The sequence below is a fragment of the Podarcis pityusensis genome (assembly GCF_964106645.2).
Source record: "Podarcis pityusensis genome assembly, chromosome: 3".
NCBI classification, from domain to species: domain Eukaryota; kingdom Metazoa; phylum Chordata; class Lepidosauria; order Squamata; family Lacertidae; genus Podarcis; species Podarcis pityusensis.
The window spans coordinates 56,746,903-56,765,951 of NC_138026.1; the positions used below are offsets into that span (position 1 = coordinate 56,746,903).

A 19,049-nucleotide genomic window follows, 5' to 3' on the forward strand; every position below is an offset into this window, starting at 1 on the left:
GTTATTTCTGCCTGTCTTCTGAAAAAATGGAGTAGTCCTTTGATTTTGTGCTTTGGTATGAATTCAGCTTTCTTGTCAATACATTTATTAAGATTCAAAGACATACATAAGGAAAGCTGCAAAACATACTTTCTAAGTGGAAGATGAATGAATTTAAAATGGTAACGGACATTTTCTCAGCAAGGTTTAAGGTTAGTATTCAGATCTTCCATGATTAGTTTTGGAACAGGAATTCATAGTGATAGGCTTTGGAGTTACTATGGTTCTGTCTGAATTGACTCTCACTTGTATCTCTTACTTCTTTCCATTTTCAAATGATATTCCATTCAAAGAATCCCTGCTGATCTTTTTATTGCAAAGAATTAAGGATAATAAAAAGGCTCCTTGAAAGCTGTAAATTCAATACAATTGAAACATTCCATGGACAGAGCTTGGCTCTTCAATGAAATCACATAATTTATGAACATTTTCGGCATGGGGAGGATTTATGACTCTAAACTGCACACCAGGGTTTTAGCAAGTACAATTTGCTAGCAAATTTATATGAGCCAAATACATTTCATTTTCAGTGCAATTATGAGTAGTAAAGTTGATGAGGCTTTACGTTTCAATTTTCTTTTGTTAAGTAGAGGAAACACGAGCTTATTCTAAATTTGGAGTCTAATTTCCTAGGAGGAAACACATTCCATCTGCATTCAGCAAGAACACCAATGGAGAAATGATATAAGTATAAAGTATTAAAAATATGTGCCATATTGGAAAATAACTGCAGGCTTGGTTATGATTATCCTCTTTTCAAAGGGCCAGTAACTATAGTTTAGGCTGGCTCTTGGGGGCATCCATTTAAGTTGGCGACAACGAGTTTAAATATGTACTAGCATCACTCCATGAGTGGAGGATGGAAGAGACCAGCAGGGCTGGGTGAAGGAACATCTCCATCCAATCCACCACCAGCCATGCAAAGGGAGTTTGAATTGTGCCCTAATTCATGAAGGCTTGGTGAAAAAGAGAGGTTTCCAGCAAACATAGAAAACATACGAGTGTTGGTGCTTGCCTCACTTTTCCAGGGAAGAGAATTTCAGAGAATTGGTGCCACAAAGCTAAAAGCATGTGCTTTCGTCACAGTTGAGGCTGGCTCTTGGTGGACCCATCTTGTTGCTAAGTTGTCCCAGGGAGCAACCATACAATAGTGCTTCGCCTTGGCTACAGCTTCCAGATCAAAGCCAAGGGCAGCCCCAGGTAAAGTGCATTACAGGGATCAAGTTTAGAGATTACCAATGCATGCACCACTTTTGCCAAGCTTTCCTTGTCTAGGGTTGGTTGTATTTGGCATATCAGCTGAAGCTGACAAAAGACACCCCTAGACACTGAAGACACTTGGGTCTCCAGTGAAAATGCTTGATAAAAAGTATGGCCCAAACTCTCCACCTGCTTTGTCGGAGGGAGTACAAGATCGTCAAGAACAGACAACATTAACCCACAGGACCACCATCATGCTGAGATTCATCTTCAGTTTATTGATTCTTATCCAGGTTATTATTGAATTCAGGCACTGGTTCACAAATTTCACAGCATCTCCTGAAATAGAGCTGGGTGTCATCAGCATACCGGAGCCAGGCATATATAAAGCAGAAAACACAGGTTATTCTGAGTCGGACCATTAGATCACCTAAAACTACAGTTTATCTTGGCTAGGATAGTAACCAGCCTCTTGAAGACCAATGCCCAGAGTACAGTATGCAGGATGGTATTTTGGGAAGCTCAGGATAATATTTGGTCCATATTTTTAAGCGAAACAATTTGATTTGCACTCCCTGGATTAATTCATGGATTGGAATATTATCCTTTAGGTGCATTTTAAATACGGAAGGAGGCTGGAAAAGATTGATGAATGAATACGTGTGAAACTGTCATGGCACCAAAATAGACTGATTCATCCATCCTCCCTCAGTGATAGCCTCTTTTCTAGTGAATCAGAGAACCAGAAAAGTGTTTTGGCCTGGATGCTTGAGCCTTCATTCATTCCCAAAATAGGTCTTATTGGCAGTCTTGGTGGCTTTGTTTTCACTGAATTGATGAACTGGTGATGAACAAGCACAACATTGTAAAATACTTTATATGTTGAAAAACAGTAAGAGGATGAGTGTAAGATGGACCTCTCAAGCTATTGACAGTTAGACACACAATACTGAAACACTAGGGACAAACAGTGAGAGGTGTCTGCTCTGGTTGTGCTTCTGAGCATCTAAGAAGCATCTGGCTGATGGCTGTTGGAAACAGAATGCTGGACTAGGTGGATCTTTGGTGTGATCTACCAAGCAAATATTTATGTTCTTACTAAGTATCTCTTGTACCTAACCAGCCCTGGCACCAAGAAGAAACACTGAGACTTTGCCAGGACAATTTTTATATTAAAGGCCTATTATTTTAAGTGGCTGTATCAAAAGGAAATTCAGACTTAAGCTCAATATGCTTCTTTCAACCACCGTAGAAAAGATTGTTTTAGGATGCAGTGGGAGCATTAATATTAATCTTTCTGACTGGCTTGCAGCCAGCTTTTTGATTCTGTTGCATGTTTTTAAGCAGTTCTGTATGGATCCCCACCCTCCACCCCATTGACCATTTGCAATATGAGTGGTGCTCAGTGAGCCTATAATTGTGAAATATTACTTTCTTAATGAAATTTCCTTCCTGGCTCTTTGTTTTCCTGCTGAAATGGAGGTAACTACAAATAAAAACTTTCTGTAGTCATGTAAATAACCACATGAGCATTATATTAAATACCACCAACAAGGGTTCAAATGCAGTATATTATTCTTGGTGGTCTACCCCTCCACCCACCTTCCCAGCAAATTCTCTCTTTTTCTTTGGAGTCAGAATCCCACTGACAGAAAACAAATCTTCCTCCTGGTTGGAGAGCTTCATCAGATTTATCTGCAAAAGTTGGATCAGTGTGAGGAAAGTGAACACCACTGGCTTCTCATAAACCTTACTGGTGTTTGGCCCTGGCAGATAAGTACCAAGGACCCACAAATAATATGTCAAAGCACATTTACATCTGCTCAGCTTCTCATTATATATCCCAAATACAGCTTAAATAATGCAAATTATGTCTTCATCATGAACAGGAAATGAAAAGGTTGCCTCTTGCATGCTTTGTCAATTGATCAATTAATATTTTCTAAGACTGTTTAAGGTTGGGTGGCATTATTTATTTATTTTAAATTCACACTTGCAATTTCTACTTATTTTTCCTTGCATAAATCCTTAACGTAGAATCAGACCGCATGATAGCTACCCAATTCCCACCCACTTCTTCTCCAAAACGTTGATATGGTATGTCAACACCTTTCCTACTTAGTAGAAAGCGCAACAATGGGATATATAGGATACATGTCCATGCAGGCTTTGATGCTTTCTTGAAGCTCTGTACATGGACATTCACTCAAATTAGCATGCTGTAGTTAAGAGCTGAATCAGACAACCAGGGGCTATAAACAATTATTTTTAATTATTACAGTGGTACCTCAGGTTACAAATGCTTCAGGTTACAGACTCCGCTAACCCAAAAATAATGCTTCAGGTTAAGAACTTTGCTTCAGGATGAGAACAGAAATCGTGCTCCGGCAGCGCGGCAGCAGCCAGAGGCCCCATTAGCTAAAGTGGTGCTTCAGGTTAAGAACAGTTTCAGGTTAAGAACGGACCTCCGGAATGAATTAAGTACTTAACCCGAGGTACCATTGTATACTCATTAATATTTGTCACTGCTACAGGTTGTTTTCATTTGTTCTCAGCTTTTGGCTGCCAACCTTTAGGGCTAACACTCCCAAGGACAGACAGGAATACAAAATTAACAATACTGGCAATTAAATTAGAGGACCTTAAATTATCAGTCAAAAGCACCTTGGAACAAACAAGTCTTCAAAGCTGGTTAAAAAGCTGCCAACCTCGGGACAGCATTTCTTAGGTCCATTTCATAATTTTTCCTAGGTACTTTTCTCTTTGCAATACTGTTGGCCACCTTATTTCCTGTCTAATTGCTATCCCAACAGTCTAATCCATTTCTTTGAATCTGAGCTCTGACATTGGTATGCTTAAGATATAGAAATGGTTATGAATGTTTTGGGAAGGGATGACCCATTCTGTCTTAGCTTTCTTTCCATTAGCTTTAGAACAGCAGTAGACAATGCATTTGAAATGGAACTTCTCTGCTGGAAGCATATTCACATTGTGAGTTCCCTTCATTCTTGCAAGTGATTGGCAACGATGGGAGGGTGGAGGAACTCTGCAGCACATGTTGACATGGCACACTTGCCACACTACTGATCATTCCAAGGAAGAGAAGACAATGACAGATTGGACACTGCTTTCTCTAGAAGCCACGTCACCTCCAAATTCTTGTCTAGCTTCAATCATCAGTATTTCATCTCTCGAATAATGAGAGACTTTCCATTGTTGTTGTTGTTGTTGTTAAATGTAGCCTCAGGGACAAACTAGGCTTGACACTGTTCTGTTTTGTGTTTGTTATGTACTGAGTTGAATAGGATCCAAAATGCAGCAGTCTGATTGGTCCTAGAACAATAGGATTCAGAATGCAGCAGTCTGATTGGTCCTAGAACAATGCAGCAGTATGATTGGTCTGCAGGAGCCACCCAGTCCAGCTCCAGATGGAAGTGAATCCACAACCTGATTGGCCTACAGGAGAATTCCGGAATTAGCCACTCACAAGCAGCCCATTGTGTAAATAATGTATATAAAGCAGATACTTTGGGGGAACTTCCATTTTTCCTCCTCACCACTATGAGCTGAATAAAGAGCATGAAATCCACTCTCGACTCCGAGTATATTTCAGTGTTGCTTATATTTATTCAACAGATAGTTGGTGTAGCAGGACCAATTTGTGGAGAGGACAAATGGAGCACTGCCGCATCAACCCCAGTCTGCCCTCAGCCAGCCTCCACCTGCTGCCTTTTTTCTAACAACCCACCCAGGGGATGACACTGCCTGGCAGCTTTCTCCCTCACCTTAGTTTCTGTGCTGCCCTTTTACAACTCAGCAGAGGAGGATGGAGACAAAACTACAGTCAGTTGGTGCTGCCTATCATTAGCTGAGACATCACCTACTGTTGGCCTCAGGCGTTCTGTCCCATCAGGCCCAATGAGCAAGACCATGGTTTTTTTACCTATTTCCCCTGCACCCTTACAGTACCAGTCAGAGTCAGGCACTCCATACTCACTACTGACAATGTGCAGAAAAGCTGCCACTGGCACCATTGGAAATTTTCACCCCCTTTCAAATAAAAGGCATGGAGGAGGAATTCCAAGTGGGACCATGGCAGACCCCCAAAGGGTTATTATAGCCCACCTTCTCCAAGACATGGGCCTGATCTGGCTTGCACCCTCTCCTGGCATAATTTACTAAACAAAAATCAGCTATACAAAGCCAAACTACATTAAAAATACTGCATCTAGTTTGGCTTGCAGAGCAGACAATACTCTACACAATATTTTGTTTAATTACACGAGTCTCTAAATTGTGCATACTTAGTTCCATTGTGAAAGCTTTTTGGACTAAATCATTGCCAGCAGGCCCACAAATAGCAGGGTTGTTTTTGTACTGTTGCTTTGTTCTTTTGATAGTTTCTGCAAGTGGAATATGTGGACATCTCAACTCATATGGAACCGCCTCCTCTCTGAAATAAAGCAAGCACTGACTTTGATGCTTGCTAAAAGACCCATCTGCTCACCCAGGCATTTGTGTGTTGTTAATACTGAGCCTGGGTGGCATCTGGCTGGTCTAATGTGGAGTGCAATGTATTTTATTGTCTTTTAATTGTGTTGCTGTGAACCACCCTGGTAATATTGACAAAGGGCAGTATAGAAATGTTTTAAATTATAGTTCTAAAAGTATGAATGACAAATTATCATTTTCAGTACTAACAGATAATATTTCTAGCACTGTAGCCATAGAATTGGGTGCTGAACTGTTAGTCTGAAGTATTATTTTACATAAATATGTGCTTATTTGAGGGTATTGCCATTGTTGGCCGCTTATAGGAGACATAATAGACTTTTCAAACAACATACAGTGTTTTAAACATGTGTGTATGCAACTGTAAGCAGGCATATCTCTTGTGCATTTAGACTAAGGTTACCAGATTTTTTTCAATGAATCCGGGGACAGAATCAATCAATCAATCAATCAATCAATCAATCAATACTACACGTTCGGGACATTGATGCTGCAGCGATGGTGGTGGCAGAGGGGCGGCCGCTGACTTGACCTCAACCGCCACATTTTCCCTTCCTCCGAGGCTTCTATCTCCTTTCTCCATGAGCCTGGGCAGCCCCTGAGTTGTTGGTTCTTTGGTGGTGGTAGTGGAGAAGCAGTGTGTGGTGGGTCAAGCATGGAAGACGGAGAAGGAGGGCCGCGGGTGGCAGTGGCAGCAAGGCTCGGGTAGCGCGATGCCTCCCTTCCCATTGGAGCAGCCCCAATCCCATTCCTACTTGCTTGCAAGCAGGAGGGGGCGGGGATCCCTCAGCTGGGAAGGGAGGCTTCCCGTTGCCTAACTGAGAGATCCCTGCCCCCTCCTGCTTGCACGCCAGCTCTGCTAGGCAGCGTGAAGCCTCTCTTCGCAGCTTAGTTGCTGGGGTCAGGGAAGGCGGAGGCAGCCCAGAAGCTGCATCTTAGAGCCCCTGCACCACCATCATATGGGGACTTCCGAGCAGCTCCTGAAGCCAGCCAGAGCCAACTGCTCCAAGCTCCTGAGACTGCGTTTCCCAGGGACATTAGTTGAAATCTGGGGACATTCTGGGGATGGAATTTGTCCGGGAACTTATTTGCAAATCCGGGGACTGTCCCTGGGAAATGAGGACGTCTGGTAACACTAATTTAGACATCCTCAAATAAATGAATGTTTGGCTTGTAGCTTACCATTGAAATAACAGGGAAAGCTGTCCAGGGAGGGGAGCATTTCTGTGTCTTCATCAGAGCTTAGTGATTCCCCATACCTTCCTTAAAGTCTTATTCCAGTCTTAAATGTGAGCGATCATAATAAATATAAGGGTTTACAGATTTTTGAAAATGGAATATGTAGATAGATCCCCTGCTTCTAGAGAGGGGTTGGACTTTCTAACTCACATGGTCCTTCATACGCTACCTCTCCATAATCATGTCGAAATGAGAAGTATTTTTACTGAATCAGTTGGCCTTGTGTTTGATTAGATCTTACAAAACTTAAGCCATCATAAATTGGGCAATTCAATTATTCCAGCAATCCAAATTGGCAGAGCCATGTTCGCGGTCAAAAGACTTGCTTAAAGCTTTGTAGCAAGCCACATTAAATTTAGGAGTTTCTTATTCCCGGATTGAAGTCCTTTTGTTTAAGTCATGTCGATTGACTGGTTTGGACTAAAATTAAAGTCAACTGTCAAGTGTGATACTCATGCCATATGCTGAAAACATCACAACAAAATCCATTGGCCATATAAAAAAGTCATCACACATGGGAACAATAACGTCTCCTTGAAAACCACATAACAATTTTGATCTGAAGCTACCATGCTCCATTAAGGACTAATAATGCACCCATTCTGTAAATAGACACCATCGTTTTTCAGAGTGGGTAGAAGAAACGGTAATATAAAAGAACATTTCATAAGCATGAAATATGCTGACATTCAAATTTAACAACACCCCTTTTCTGAGATCTTGTGCCAAATTTTAGCTCTAAGGAAAATGTTCAAGGCAATAACATCTGAACTGTGAAAAATAAAGGTCCATAGCAGAAGGGCATCACCTACCATCACAACACAATTAAAGAGGGACTGCTGAACGGCATATAATTAAAAGTCTGCTTTTCTTCTTCTTCTCTGTAGCCTTTCCTCAATGCAAGTTCAACTGACCACTTCGTCTCCCTTATTTCAAGAGTTCCATTTCCCTGCCCCTTTATTATCTGTGCTATCAAAATTATTGTAATAAGATAGACTCTAGGAATGTGCAGACATCATCTCTTGAATAGGTTTGGGATTGAAAAGAAGTGAAGAGAAAAGAAGGAAGAGGCAGGCTTTATAGCATCTAGGAAGAGACTCCCTCTGTAGGTCTGGTCTTGAGCGCTATATATTAATCCTGTTACTTTTAGTGTTTTTCCTTTAGTTTAAAATGATGTGTTTTATACATTGTTGTTATATATTTGTGGGCTGCACAAAAATGTGGGTGTTGGGAGTGTAATATGCAGGGAAAGAAACTCTAAAAACTACAGTTTCCCCTTCCCTCAAATGTGTATTCCCTAGTCCTCAGAAGCACAGGTTGCGTAACATGGCATTTTATCCCAGAATCCATGGGGACTGGGGACTTGCTTTTTCTATGTAGTTCATGCACAATCCAGTTCCATTGCACATGTTTTGCCCCTGAGAAGTGCTTCTTGAGAAACTGGATTCATTCAAAACATAAAAGCTAATTCTCAAATGAATTTTGATTGAAGGCAGCATGTTGAGGGTGAGTATGAAGATTCTGGATTGACAAAAACTACACTTTTGTGTTACAAATGGGTTAGTGTGTATGCAGTCTCTACCTTATTTGCACAAGATGGGTAGCCGTGTTGGTCTGCCATAGTCGAAATAGAAAAATTCCTTCCTGTAGCACCTTAAAGACCAACTAAGTTAGTTCTTGGTATAAGCTTTCGTGTGCAAGCACACTTCTTCAGATACACTGAAACAGAAGTTACCAGATCCTTCTATATGAAGGATATATAGAAGGATCTGGTAACTTCTGTTTCAGTGTATCTGAAGAAGTGTGCTTGCACACGAAAGCTTATACCAAGAACTAACTTAGTTGGTCTTTAAGGTGCTACAGGAAGGAATTTTTCTATTTCGATTATTTGCACAAATTAGTGTTTTCATCATGAGGTTGCTCCATCTACATGATTCCAAAAAAGTTTCTCTCTGCTGTTGCATATGTTATGGTATCTCCTGAGAGTTTTTCTAATTCTTACTCCCCTTAATTTTGGTGAGTTTTTTTTTAAAAAATTGTTATCGCTGGGCCACTACTTTGTTTTTAATTTTCTGTCACGACAGGGGTTAGGGATGGGGATAAAGCAGTTGTGAAGGGTATTGTTGCACTCTTGTTATTCTTAAAAAAAAAAAGCTGCTGCTATGCAGAATTAGATTACTTAATCTCCTTTTAGCTGAGTAATAATAGGGTACTGTGCTGGGGGCGGGCATGTAATCATACCTCACCAGGGAATCCATTCATTATTTCATTGATAAGTGAAATGCTGTTGCCTGAAGCTAGAGTGGATCTTCCAAGTTAATCCTCCCCTCTCATTTCACAGAGAAGATAACAAAGAAGTACCTGAGAATACCAGGGGACTTGTTGCTCAGAAATATACTAGAATGCTTAGCCAGTGTCAAGGAGATGAGCCAGGAAGAACTATTCATGAGCCATGAAGCACTATTCCAGTGCAATTAAAATGTATAGCTGGTATTATACTTTGAATCCGATTTCTTCCTATTTGAACTAGTTGAGTCTAGAAAACAAATCCAGGCATTAATGTTGGAAATATAACCCTCCTTTTTGTTACTGAAGCAAAATGATTTTTACAATTAATTTCATATAGAGTCATAAAATCATAATGGCACTGTATATTGTGTTTGTTCATTTCCCCATTTGTTACACACTGGGTGCATAAAAGGAAACTAAAGCCATTCTTTATAGTGGAAGAAAATATAAATTTGGCTATGAAATTATCAAGCTGTGTCTAAATGGAACCATACTGCAGAATGGAAATGTGAAAGGAAACCAGAGTAGGGATATAGGGTGGAATCTCTAAGGAATAACAGTGTAGTTCATGGAATATATAGAACGCAAAAGGAAATTAACTTAATTTCTGTGTATTTAGGAGGAAATACTTTATTCTGTAATTCAATAATTTGCTAAAAGTCTAGCAAGAGAAAACTTCAGAATGTTATAATTGATTTTGAAGATAGTTTGCTCAGAACTCCAGCTTTGAGTGAGCCAAAAATGCAATGTGGTACAATTTATTACTAATGTAGACATGACTTGTATAAACTTATGAAACCATTCAGAATCATCAATATTAATTTGGTAGCATGCTTTCTCTGTCTTACTGAAAACCACTAGAAGAAAAGATTTTGGATGTATTGTCTACCAACAGCCACTGTCTTGCTGTCCATATATCACCCAGTTTATACAATCATTTCTGCATGTGTTCATAGATGCCTTGGCAGAATAACGTGTTGGCATATTGGTGCAAGCACTTGAGAAATACAAAATAGACCAGATGCTACTTTGTCTAGCTTCTATTAGTGGAAGTCTATTCAAATGGAATCTGCAGAAATTTTAATTGAGTAGAACCTTGCTATGTGGAAACTATATAATGTCAAATACATTCCTACACTGCTGTTATACACAGTGCTGTACTACACAGAAGGCTCACATGCAGATAGACTCTTGGACTGAGATTTATCTCTTCCTGTCCAGAATTGCCTAAATAATCAGTCCTGCCACCATAGTTGTTCTTGGTTGCTGTGGTCATATAAAGGTTTCGCTGCCATGCTGGATAGAGCCCTAAATTAAATCATGAGTTCTGGTGCTTTTAAAATTTGGTTTCTTTCATTGTAGAGAAATGTTATGCTATTAATCTGCCATCTAATTTAAAGGTGGGGGCCTGACTAGATGTCTTATCCAACCATTCTCTTCCTTTCCCAAATCCCACGTCCTCCGTTTATTGATCTGGATAAAATGGAACAAGATCCAAACCATTCTGAACATGTTTTTGCTTTTCCAGAGCCAAACCTGAATGATGAGGTTTGGCAGATCTGAAACCCCAAATAGCTCCTTTAACTGTGTCTATTAAAATGATGTAACTGAGCACCAAACCTTTTATCTCAGACCTCTGTCCTCTGCTGGACATTTGTGGTTGGAAACTGGAGGGAAACTATGCCTGATAATGGGTTTTTTCAAATCACAACCTGACTGCTGTAGGCCTCCAAACCAAAACTATAATATGTTTTCTTCTGGTTCTGTCTCAGCAAGTTCAGGATGTTGGGGATGAAGTACTTACTGTGCCATCCTGTGCATGTTTACTCAGAAATAAGTCCCATTCTGTTCTGAGAAGATTCTTCTCAGATCAGTGTGCGCTGAGTTGCAGGCTAACAATCCAAAATCTGCCATCAGATTATGATAAAGTTTAATGCCTCTGGACATATTTACTTTTGAACAGATGCGTCTTCTACTGAGATCCTGTTAGTCTTACTAAAAGAGAAACACAGAGTTGCCTTCAAGTTAAACTAAAATGTGGTTTGCATATCTTTGAAATTTTCCAGACATTAAATATAAATTTTCTCCATTCCTGCTTTCCTTTTGTCCCAAACTCTTTATCTCATGTATTTCCTCATCAAAAATCAATTTTTAGGGTAGGTTCCCACAGATCCAAAGTTAATACATACAGTTTCAAGAAAGACAGATACTTCTTAATGAGGCATTCATCCTGGATGCAGAACAACCTTTCTTTCCCATGTGATATTATTGTTAGTCTGTGGCTATGACAAAGAATATTGTTGTGCCTGTCTGTTATCGTTCTGAATTTAGCAATGGTTGGCAAGAATTGAACATACTTTTCAGCTAACAAGGAAGCATCTGTTGCAGTCAGAACTTATTAAACAATAGATTGAAATTTATTATTGTTTCATTGTTGCTTTTATTGATTTGCTGTTTTTACTGTGATTTTTAACATTAGTACAGTGTTGTCTAAATTTCTAATTGGTAGTTTCTGTGGTCACAATCTAACACAATCTTAGGCGTACTATTTCTGTATGAGTTGTGGACCTTGAATGTTTTTTGGAAAGGTGAAAGGCAGATATATAAAGTTTTATTTTGTATATTATTTTACCATATAAACTGCATTGAGAGAGCTCTTGTCCTTAAAGGAGACCTAAAGAGATTTTAAATAAATAAAATAAACAAGATAAGGATTGTACAGGACAAAAGTACAATTCCTAGCATGGGAATCATTAGATGTTCTAGCGCATACATTAGCAATTGCCATTCATCCCCAGACTAGAGAAGCATTACATTTCCCATTCTATGGAAAGTTTGTAATACGTATCAATCACTGTCCCATTTTCTTGCCCAGTCTAGTAGAGTTGGAATAGGTCTGTATTCTGTGGGCCCAAAAATTGTTTTCAAATATTTCTCTGAACTCCTGTGAACCAAATTCCTTGCTTCCACCTTCATTATATCCATAACTTTCCTTGTGTGTATTGTAACTTTTGTCAGGGCAAGATTGGAACATTCTTTGAAAATGATGGATGCTTGACATTATTTTGGGTCTCTGGTCTATAATTCACCATGTGAGCTGCAACTATGATGGGCTGAATATCAAATAGGTTTTATATTGTTATTGAGCCTTGAAGTCCTCCTCCAAAGCTGGCAGTATATCAGGGTGACGGGTGTTCAAACGACTACTGGTAAGTTACTTAGCATGGTGTACCAATTCAGGTCAATTTCAGTGCTGCCTAAATCGTGCAGTTGGATCGCATTATACCATTTATTTCTACAATGCATTCTGTTTGAGAGCAGATAGCTGCATTTCTACTCCATAACTTGGAAGAACAAGTATCTTGTCTAAAGCAGAAGGTTCAGGCGGAACCCGTATGACCTATAAAGTTACTAACATGTCCATAAATAAGCAGATTATCATCAAACATATCAATGGCTCTCTCAAGATATTTATTGTTAGAGGCCAGGCTGAAGTTGTGTAATGGCTTTTCCTTTACAACTAAACTTTTAGGGGGCCAACAAAATGAGCAACATGAAAGCTGGTTACCAGATGTTCAGCATCTTGGAGAGATAAAAGGTGATCCCTCCCATTGCCCTCCTCCCCTCGAAAAGCTTAACTGGATGATATAGTAGCTTGTCCTGTATAAGACCACTTGCACTTTTATGAAGTCATTTTGTACTTAGCCAGTAATAACCCATATTTCCCCTATCATCGTATAACCTGTTCCTTTATCCAAGCTGAATTTATTGCCAGTCATTTCTAAATAAAAAATAAAAATGGGCTTTCTTCTGAAATCTCTTTCATTGTATTGTCTTAAACATCTAAAACGGCATCACCTGTTGTAAATCTAGATAACCTTAGTAAAGTTGATCTCAAAAGCAGAACATTAAAAATGTTGAAGGTATTTTTAGAAAGGGAAATGAATTTAGTGTGTGAATCTCCTTTCTCGCAGGCAAAACTTGATGCTGTGGTGGAGATTAATCCATTCCAATGTATTCATTATTTGGATGTATACAGGCTGCTCATGAGATAGCACTAACTGAAAAATGAAAACAGGAACCTGCTTGTTAAGAGCAGAAAAGATAGCTATAACCTACAAATGTGGAGAAATGATTGTTTATTAAGAGTTTGGGAAATGGCATATATTCTTAAATATTGTTACAGTCAAATAATAAAGATGGATAGTAATTTTATTGAAAAATTGAGTATTTAGTTTATATATTTGTATATCAAGGTCCAAGTTACAGAATTTCATATGTTAAGAATTATATAAGAAATCACAAATAGTTTATGCTGTAATTGGTAGAATTTTGTTTTGTTTTGAAATAAGCCTTGGATATGTATGATACTCCATTCTACTTCATATTTTTTGTGTGCCCCCGGGTTTTCTCTCCTCTCTTTATTGTTGATTTGTAAATAAAAATAGAAATTATAAAAGATGTGTGGGAAGCTATCCCAATAAATTATCAAGCCAAGTTCAAGGTTCTGCTTCTGACCGATGAGGAGCCCTTGGGATCAGGGCTGGATCTACAGACATCTAGAATGTTTTCCAGACAATCTGAAATAGATTGTTTTAAAATGCCACAGAACAGACTTGTGAAATGAAATGATTTTTACCTTGTTTTCTTTTGTCAATTTTAGGTTAGACCTGGCCACACCATTTTCTATGGCGTTTTTTCCTCTCCTTGTTGCTCTGTTGCTCTGCTTCACCCTTTGGTGTCACAGTTAAATTCTCCCTCCTTCCCTCCCTCCGTTTCCTTTGTTATCTCCTCTCAAAGACATAGGACATGTGTGCACAGATTCTAAAAGAGAAACCGGAAGAAAAGAGAAACTAAACACCGACCCTTGACTACCATTAGATTGTGGTCAGCATTTGAATGCAGAAAAATGGGTAAAAACTACAAAACGATTAAAAGTGAAGCAATATAGCATACAAGGTAATAATGCATCAATAGTGTTATAGCAGAACATAGTTTGCCTTTATACATGTCATAACCTTTCCATAAAGATCCCTTAACATTATAAAACAACTAGTGTAGATGAGTCCCAGGTTATCTGTGGGAATACCTTTAGCCATATTGCTCACACAACTGTTGCATTCAGCTGCTGAAATATTCCTGGTGGTACCTCAGCCAATGCTACATCATGACATAGTGTCATTTCCATGGGACATTCTGTCTAAACTTGCAGAGAATAGGAATTCTCACCAGGCTGCTTAGAACAGAAAGTTGATGTTGAAACCTTTTGTGTGGTAATTTTTTTAAAAAAAAAATACGTCCCGCAACAAAACCCTCATCTACATCATGTTTAAGATAAGCTTTCTCACACCTAAAAGTTCCTTGATTATCCACCCCTGAAAGTCAATCAAATTTTGGGGAATGTTTTTGCCCTCCCTCATAAGTAACAGCATCAAAAATGTGGCCTGAATACTTTGGTCCAGTGCTGTTCTATTCTGAAGTCACTTCAGAATGTTGTTGAGAGGAAGTGGCTTTCAAACAGTTATTGCAGATTCCATGGCCAAATGGCTTTTCATCATCTCTGGATTTTACCATTCATTTACTTGCTTGGCAGTGAGTAACAAGTACTGCCAGGTGAATAAATGGGTGGCAAAGTGCCACTGAGCTACGCAACTCTTACATGGTGGGTAGCATTCTGATGACTGTGTTCATGGCTCTCAAACTACTGGCCTTTCACATTTTTAAGACTATAATACTAAGAGAGATCCATAAGCAGAACTCCCAGTGTGTGATACTGTGGTTTCCTGCCTCAGAAAAAGGTAGCTGTACTATGATCCCTCTCTACAGTGGTACCTCGGTTTATGAATTTAATCTATTCCAGAAGTCCGTTCTTAAACCAAAACTGTTCTTAAACCAAGGCACGCTTTCCCTAATGAGGCCTCCCGCTGCTGGTGCACTTCCACCGTTCGGATTCTGTTCTTAGACCGAGGTAAAGTTCTCAAACCAAGACACTATTTCCGGTTTTGCTGAGTTTGTAAACCAAATCGTTCTTAAACCGGACTCTTCTTAAACTGAGGTACCACTGTACTATCTTTATTTCTATTAGTCCCCAACAGCTCTTGAATCAGATCTTTGTCTACTTGTCAATATAACGAAAGACCACAAATGGACATAGTTGGACTCCTTGCAATTTCTCTGCTGTTCTAGCTCTGACCTTCAGAAGTTCTGTTTGATCACGACCTGTTAGAACTTGAAGCAGAAGCTTTCAAATGTTTACTCCATATCTAAAGCGGCTAAGAACTTGGAAATTATACAACCACACACAACGCCCCAGGCTAGGAGTCTTACAGGGGTATGCAATCCATGGTACATGGTCTTGTGGAAACAGAGTGTCTGTGTATGGTGTGGTGACTATTCATAACAGATACCCAGTTTGGCCAGAAGATGAAAAGCTATTATTCACCATTAAAACTATATCCACATCTTGCTGTTCTTGGCTGACTCCCACCCACCCCTTTCTCCACCTCCTGGTCTCATACTGCTTAGCAGTTCTCTGATCTTTTACTGCTTCCATTTAGTAACCCAGCAACATTCCAAGGTGGATGAAGGCCACAATATTCATCTAAACTAGCGTTTATTTACCCTGTAATAATTTTTCCTGCCTGGTTGCAGTTACATCTAGTTCTGCTCATTAATTATTATAAAAGGAAAGGCATGGGATGCAAACCACATCCTATTAAGATCAATGGCAAAGCTCCCATTGAGTTTAAGACAACAGGATTGTACTAATCAATTCTGATTTTTCATAAAGCCCTTAAAAAAAACAGGTTTTTTTCCCAAAGAAGCAACAGCTCATTTTTTCGAAAATATTTTTATATCTGCTGGCTTTGCATGCAAACATGGTAGATAATATCAGGTAGCTTTAAAAACAAACACTTGGGTGATGCTTTCCTTTTTCTAATGAAATTACATCATCTACCACATGCTTGTTATATGGAAGACTTGGTTCTATAAGCTCATTGGCAATATTCTCATATAGGAGTGGACAAGCATGTCAATTTCAGTTTCTCTAGTGGCATGTTCACATTAGTGGCTTAAAATGCAGCAATGTCATTTTTCACTGCTGCGTTTCAAGCCACATTTGCACAGCATTGTTCACATCAGAGAGGAGGTGGAGATGTCTTCACCCAACATGCACAAGGAGGGGTGGGGGAAGCCCCATTACACTAGTGAAAGACCTTGCATGGGCTTTTGCTGGAGTGACTGGTCAGTTGAATTCCACTCATGGTCTGCAATAAATCTGCACTGCATAATTGACGTGTCTCATGAATCTTTGCAGATATTAGTTACAAAGAATTTCTGATTTCTGTATGTTTACTAGCTAGTAAAATATCTGACATGTGCCATATTTGCTCCATGGACCCCTTTCTAACAAGTTGGCATTTATACAGCAGGCAAAACAGATAAGCAAAGTCTAATAAAATGAAGACTGAAGGACACCCATAATCATTGGAAGCCATCAGAAAATAAAATAGAAATGATTGTGGCATATCTCATTGCAGAGACTCTGGAAACTAGGCAACCAAATTTTAAAATTTGGAATTCTCCATTTGTTTCTCTAACCTTTTTGCACTCTTACCTTCAAAGCAGCATCAGCATCACACAACACACAACCCCGCTCTTAGATATGTAAAAACCAAGTACAAAATGGCAAAGTTTGTCTTCTTTGGATTTCCATATGTTCAAATTCATTAAAAGTATATTTGCTTACACACATCCCAAGCATTAATCTTTACAGCATCTTGCTCCATTCTATTTTACTTATGCTATTTTAAAACAAGCCTTTTTCCAAGGAACACAAAGTAACATAATATATCCCCTTCAACCTTTTTATTATCACAGCTACCCTGTGAGGAAAGCCTTAAGTCCCACGTAAGCTTTGTAACTGAGAATTTGAACTCAGTTTCCTCACTTTGAGGTCTAGTGCTAACAATTTACATAAAAAGAACAGTTATACCTTCAACCTATTATACAAATGTTCAGTTTATTTCTTGGTAGATTATTTTCCAAGCAGAGATTAATATCTTTCCATGCATAACTATTAGAAGTCGTAATTAATAAGATGTGGAGATTCACTGGTTCCTAAAGAAGAATATCAACATAATCAGCATAAGTATCATCTATTGATATTATGTAATGATAGCTGTGAATGTCCACTGGTAATGCCTGCATTCCACATTAAGTGATAACAAAAATAGCTGTATGTAGTATGTTAGGAATAGTGAGCATGGATTTTAGGGGTGAGCATGGGTTTTCAGGGGTATCAACTATGTGCAGATAAACCCTGTGATTATCCCTAGAATAATGGAGGAGTGCAAATGTATGAAAGCATAACATTATTTAAGGGAAGAGTTGTATGTCAGTAGTAAAGCATCTGTTTTTCATGCAGAAAGTTTCAGATCCAATCTCTGGCATTTCCAGGTGGAGCTGGAAGAGACCATTGTCTGAAACCCTGGGGTGCTGCTGAAAGTCAATACTGAGTTTGATGGGCCAGTGGTCTCAGGACCAGCCCAAGACATTTTGGTGCCTGAGGCAAGCCACAGAAAGTTAGCTCTGCACCAGGGAACAGGGGATGAGTGAAGCTCTACACTGGAAACAATGGGTGTGTGTCAAATCAACCTTACCTGACAGTTGAAGTGGAAATCAAAGGCTGCCATCAGGGAGGGAGCTGTTCTAAATCAAGCTAGGTGGGTGCAGAGCCCAGGAGACCTCTGGGGATAGTCCTCATCATTTCCTCTCTAGGGGTTCAAGGAGACCAGCAGTGCCTCCTATTTGCTGAGAGGACGCTGGAGGGTGGGCTCCCAAAGTGGTGGCAGATCTGGCCTTCAAGGAGCGCACCACAGCTGTCGCTGCCATCATGGCATTGGGTGGTGATTTCCATGGAAAGTGGAACTGCTGCCCCTGAGGATCCTGTGAATTCCGCCACTTGAGGTAGTTGCCTCACCTTGCCAAATGGGTGGGTTGGCCCTGAAAGGTCTTACTCAATATAAGGCAGCTTCCTATGTTCCTGTTTGAATATTATCATGGAAAGTTAATGATAACAGAAACAATAAAGAGGACTGTTCAAAATGTGAATGGATTCCTTTTCAAATGTCTTCCAACAGTTTGAGGAGCCGCTTAAAGATTTTTTACTGAGGCGTCCTTTCCTTTAATCAGAACACTAGGCAATTGTCTTCTTCCTTTTAATAAGGAAACCTGCAGGAATGGAAACTTTGAAAGCCAACTTCAGTCACAGAAAAGATTAAACTTTTGTGGGTGGGCAAAGGAAAATATGTTCAACTTTATGTGTTTTTTTTATTTAAAAGGAACAGTCTTCTTGGGCTGGTTCCTGAACTCTGCTCCACGTAGTATCAAAGGATTATGTGCATCATAGGGAAAGATTAGGGATTATTGGGTTTAAATGTAAAGATTACTTAGAGACACATGCTGCAGACATTAGGAGGACCTTAAAGATTAAAAGCTTTACCATGAGTAAGTACCATTTTAGTTTTTTCTTCGTAGCTGGCTGTTTTCACAAAGGAAAGAAAAACAAGTCGTTCCTGACAAAACTAGGTATTTGTACAGCTTCAGGTAGCAACACCTTCATTCACCTTCTATTAGTTCAGCTTTGGGTCAGTGAGTTTCTCTTGGGACGGAGGATAGAAGGTGGCTTTCATTCTGACAAGGAGGGAGAGCTACACTCAATATCCTCATCAATTTGCTGTGGTTTGACAAGGTTACTGGTGTACCAT

The 19,049-nt window shown here is 39.4% G+C and overlaps 1 long non-coding RNA gene across 1 annotated transcript in view; it reads right to left on the reverse strand.

Moving 5' to 3' along the window:
• LOC308473933 overlaps positions 1 to 19,049 on the reverse strand; it is a 277,759-nt gene that overhangs the window by 76,298 nt on the left and 182,412 nt on the right. The gene's annotated exons all lie outside the window — the stretch shown is intronic.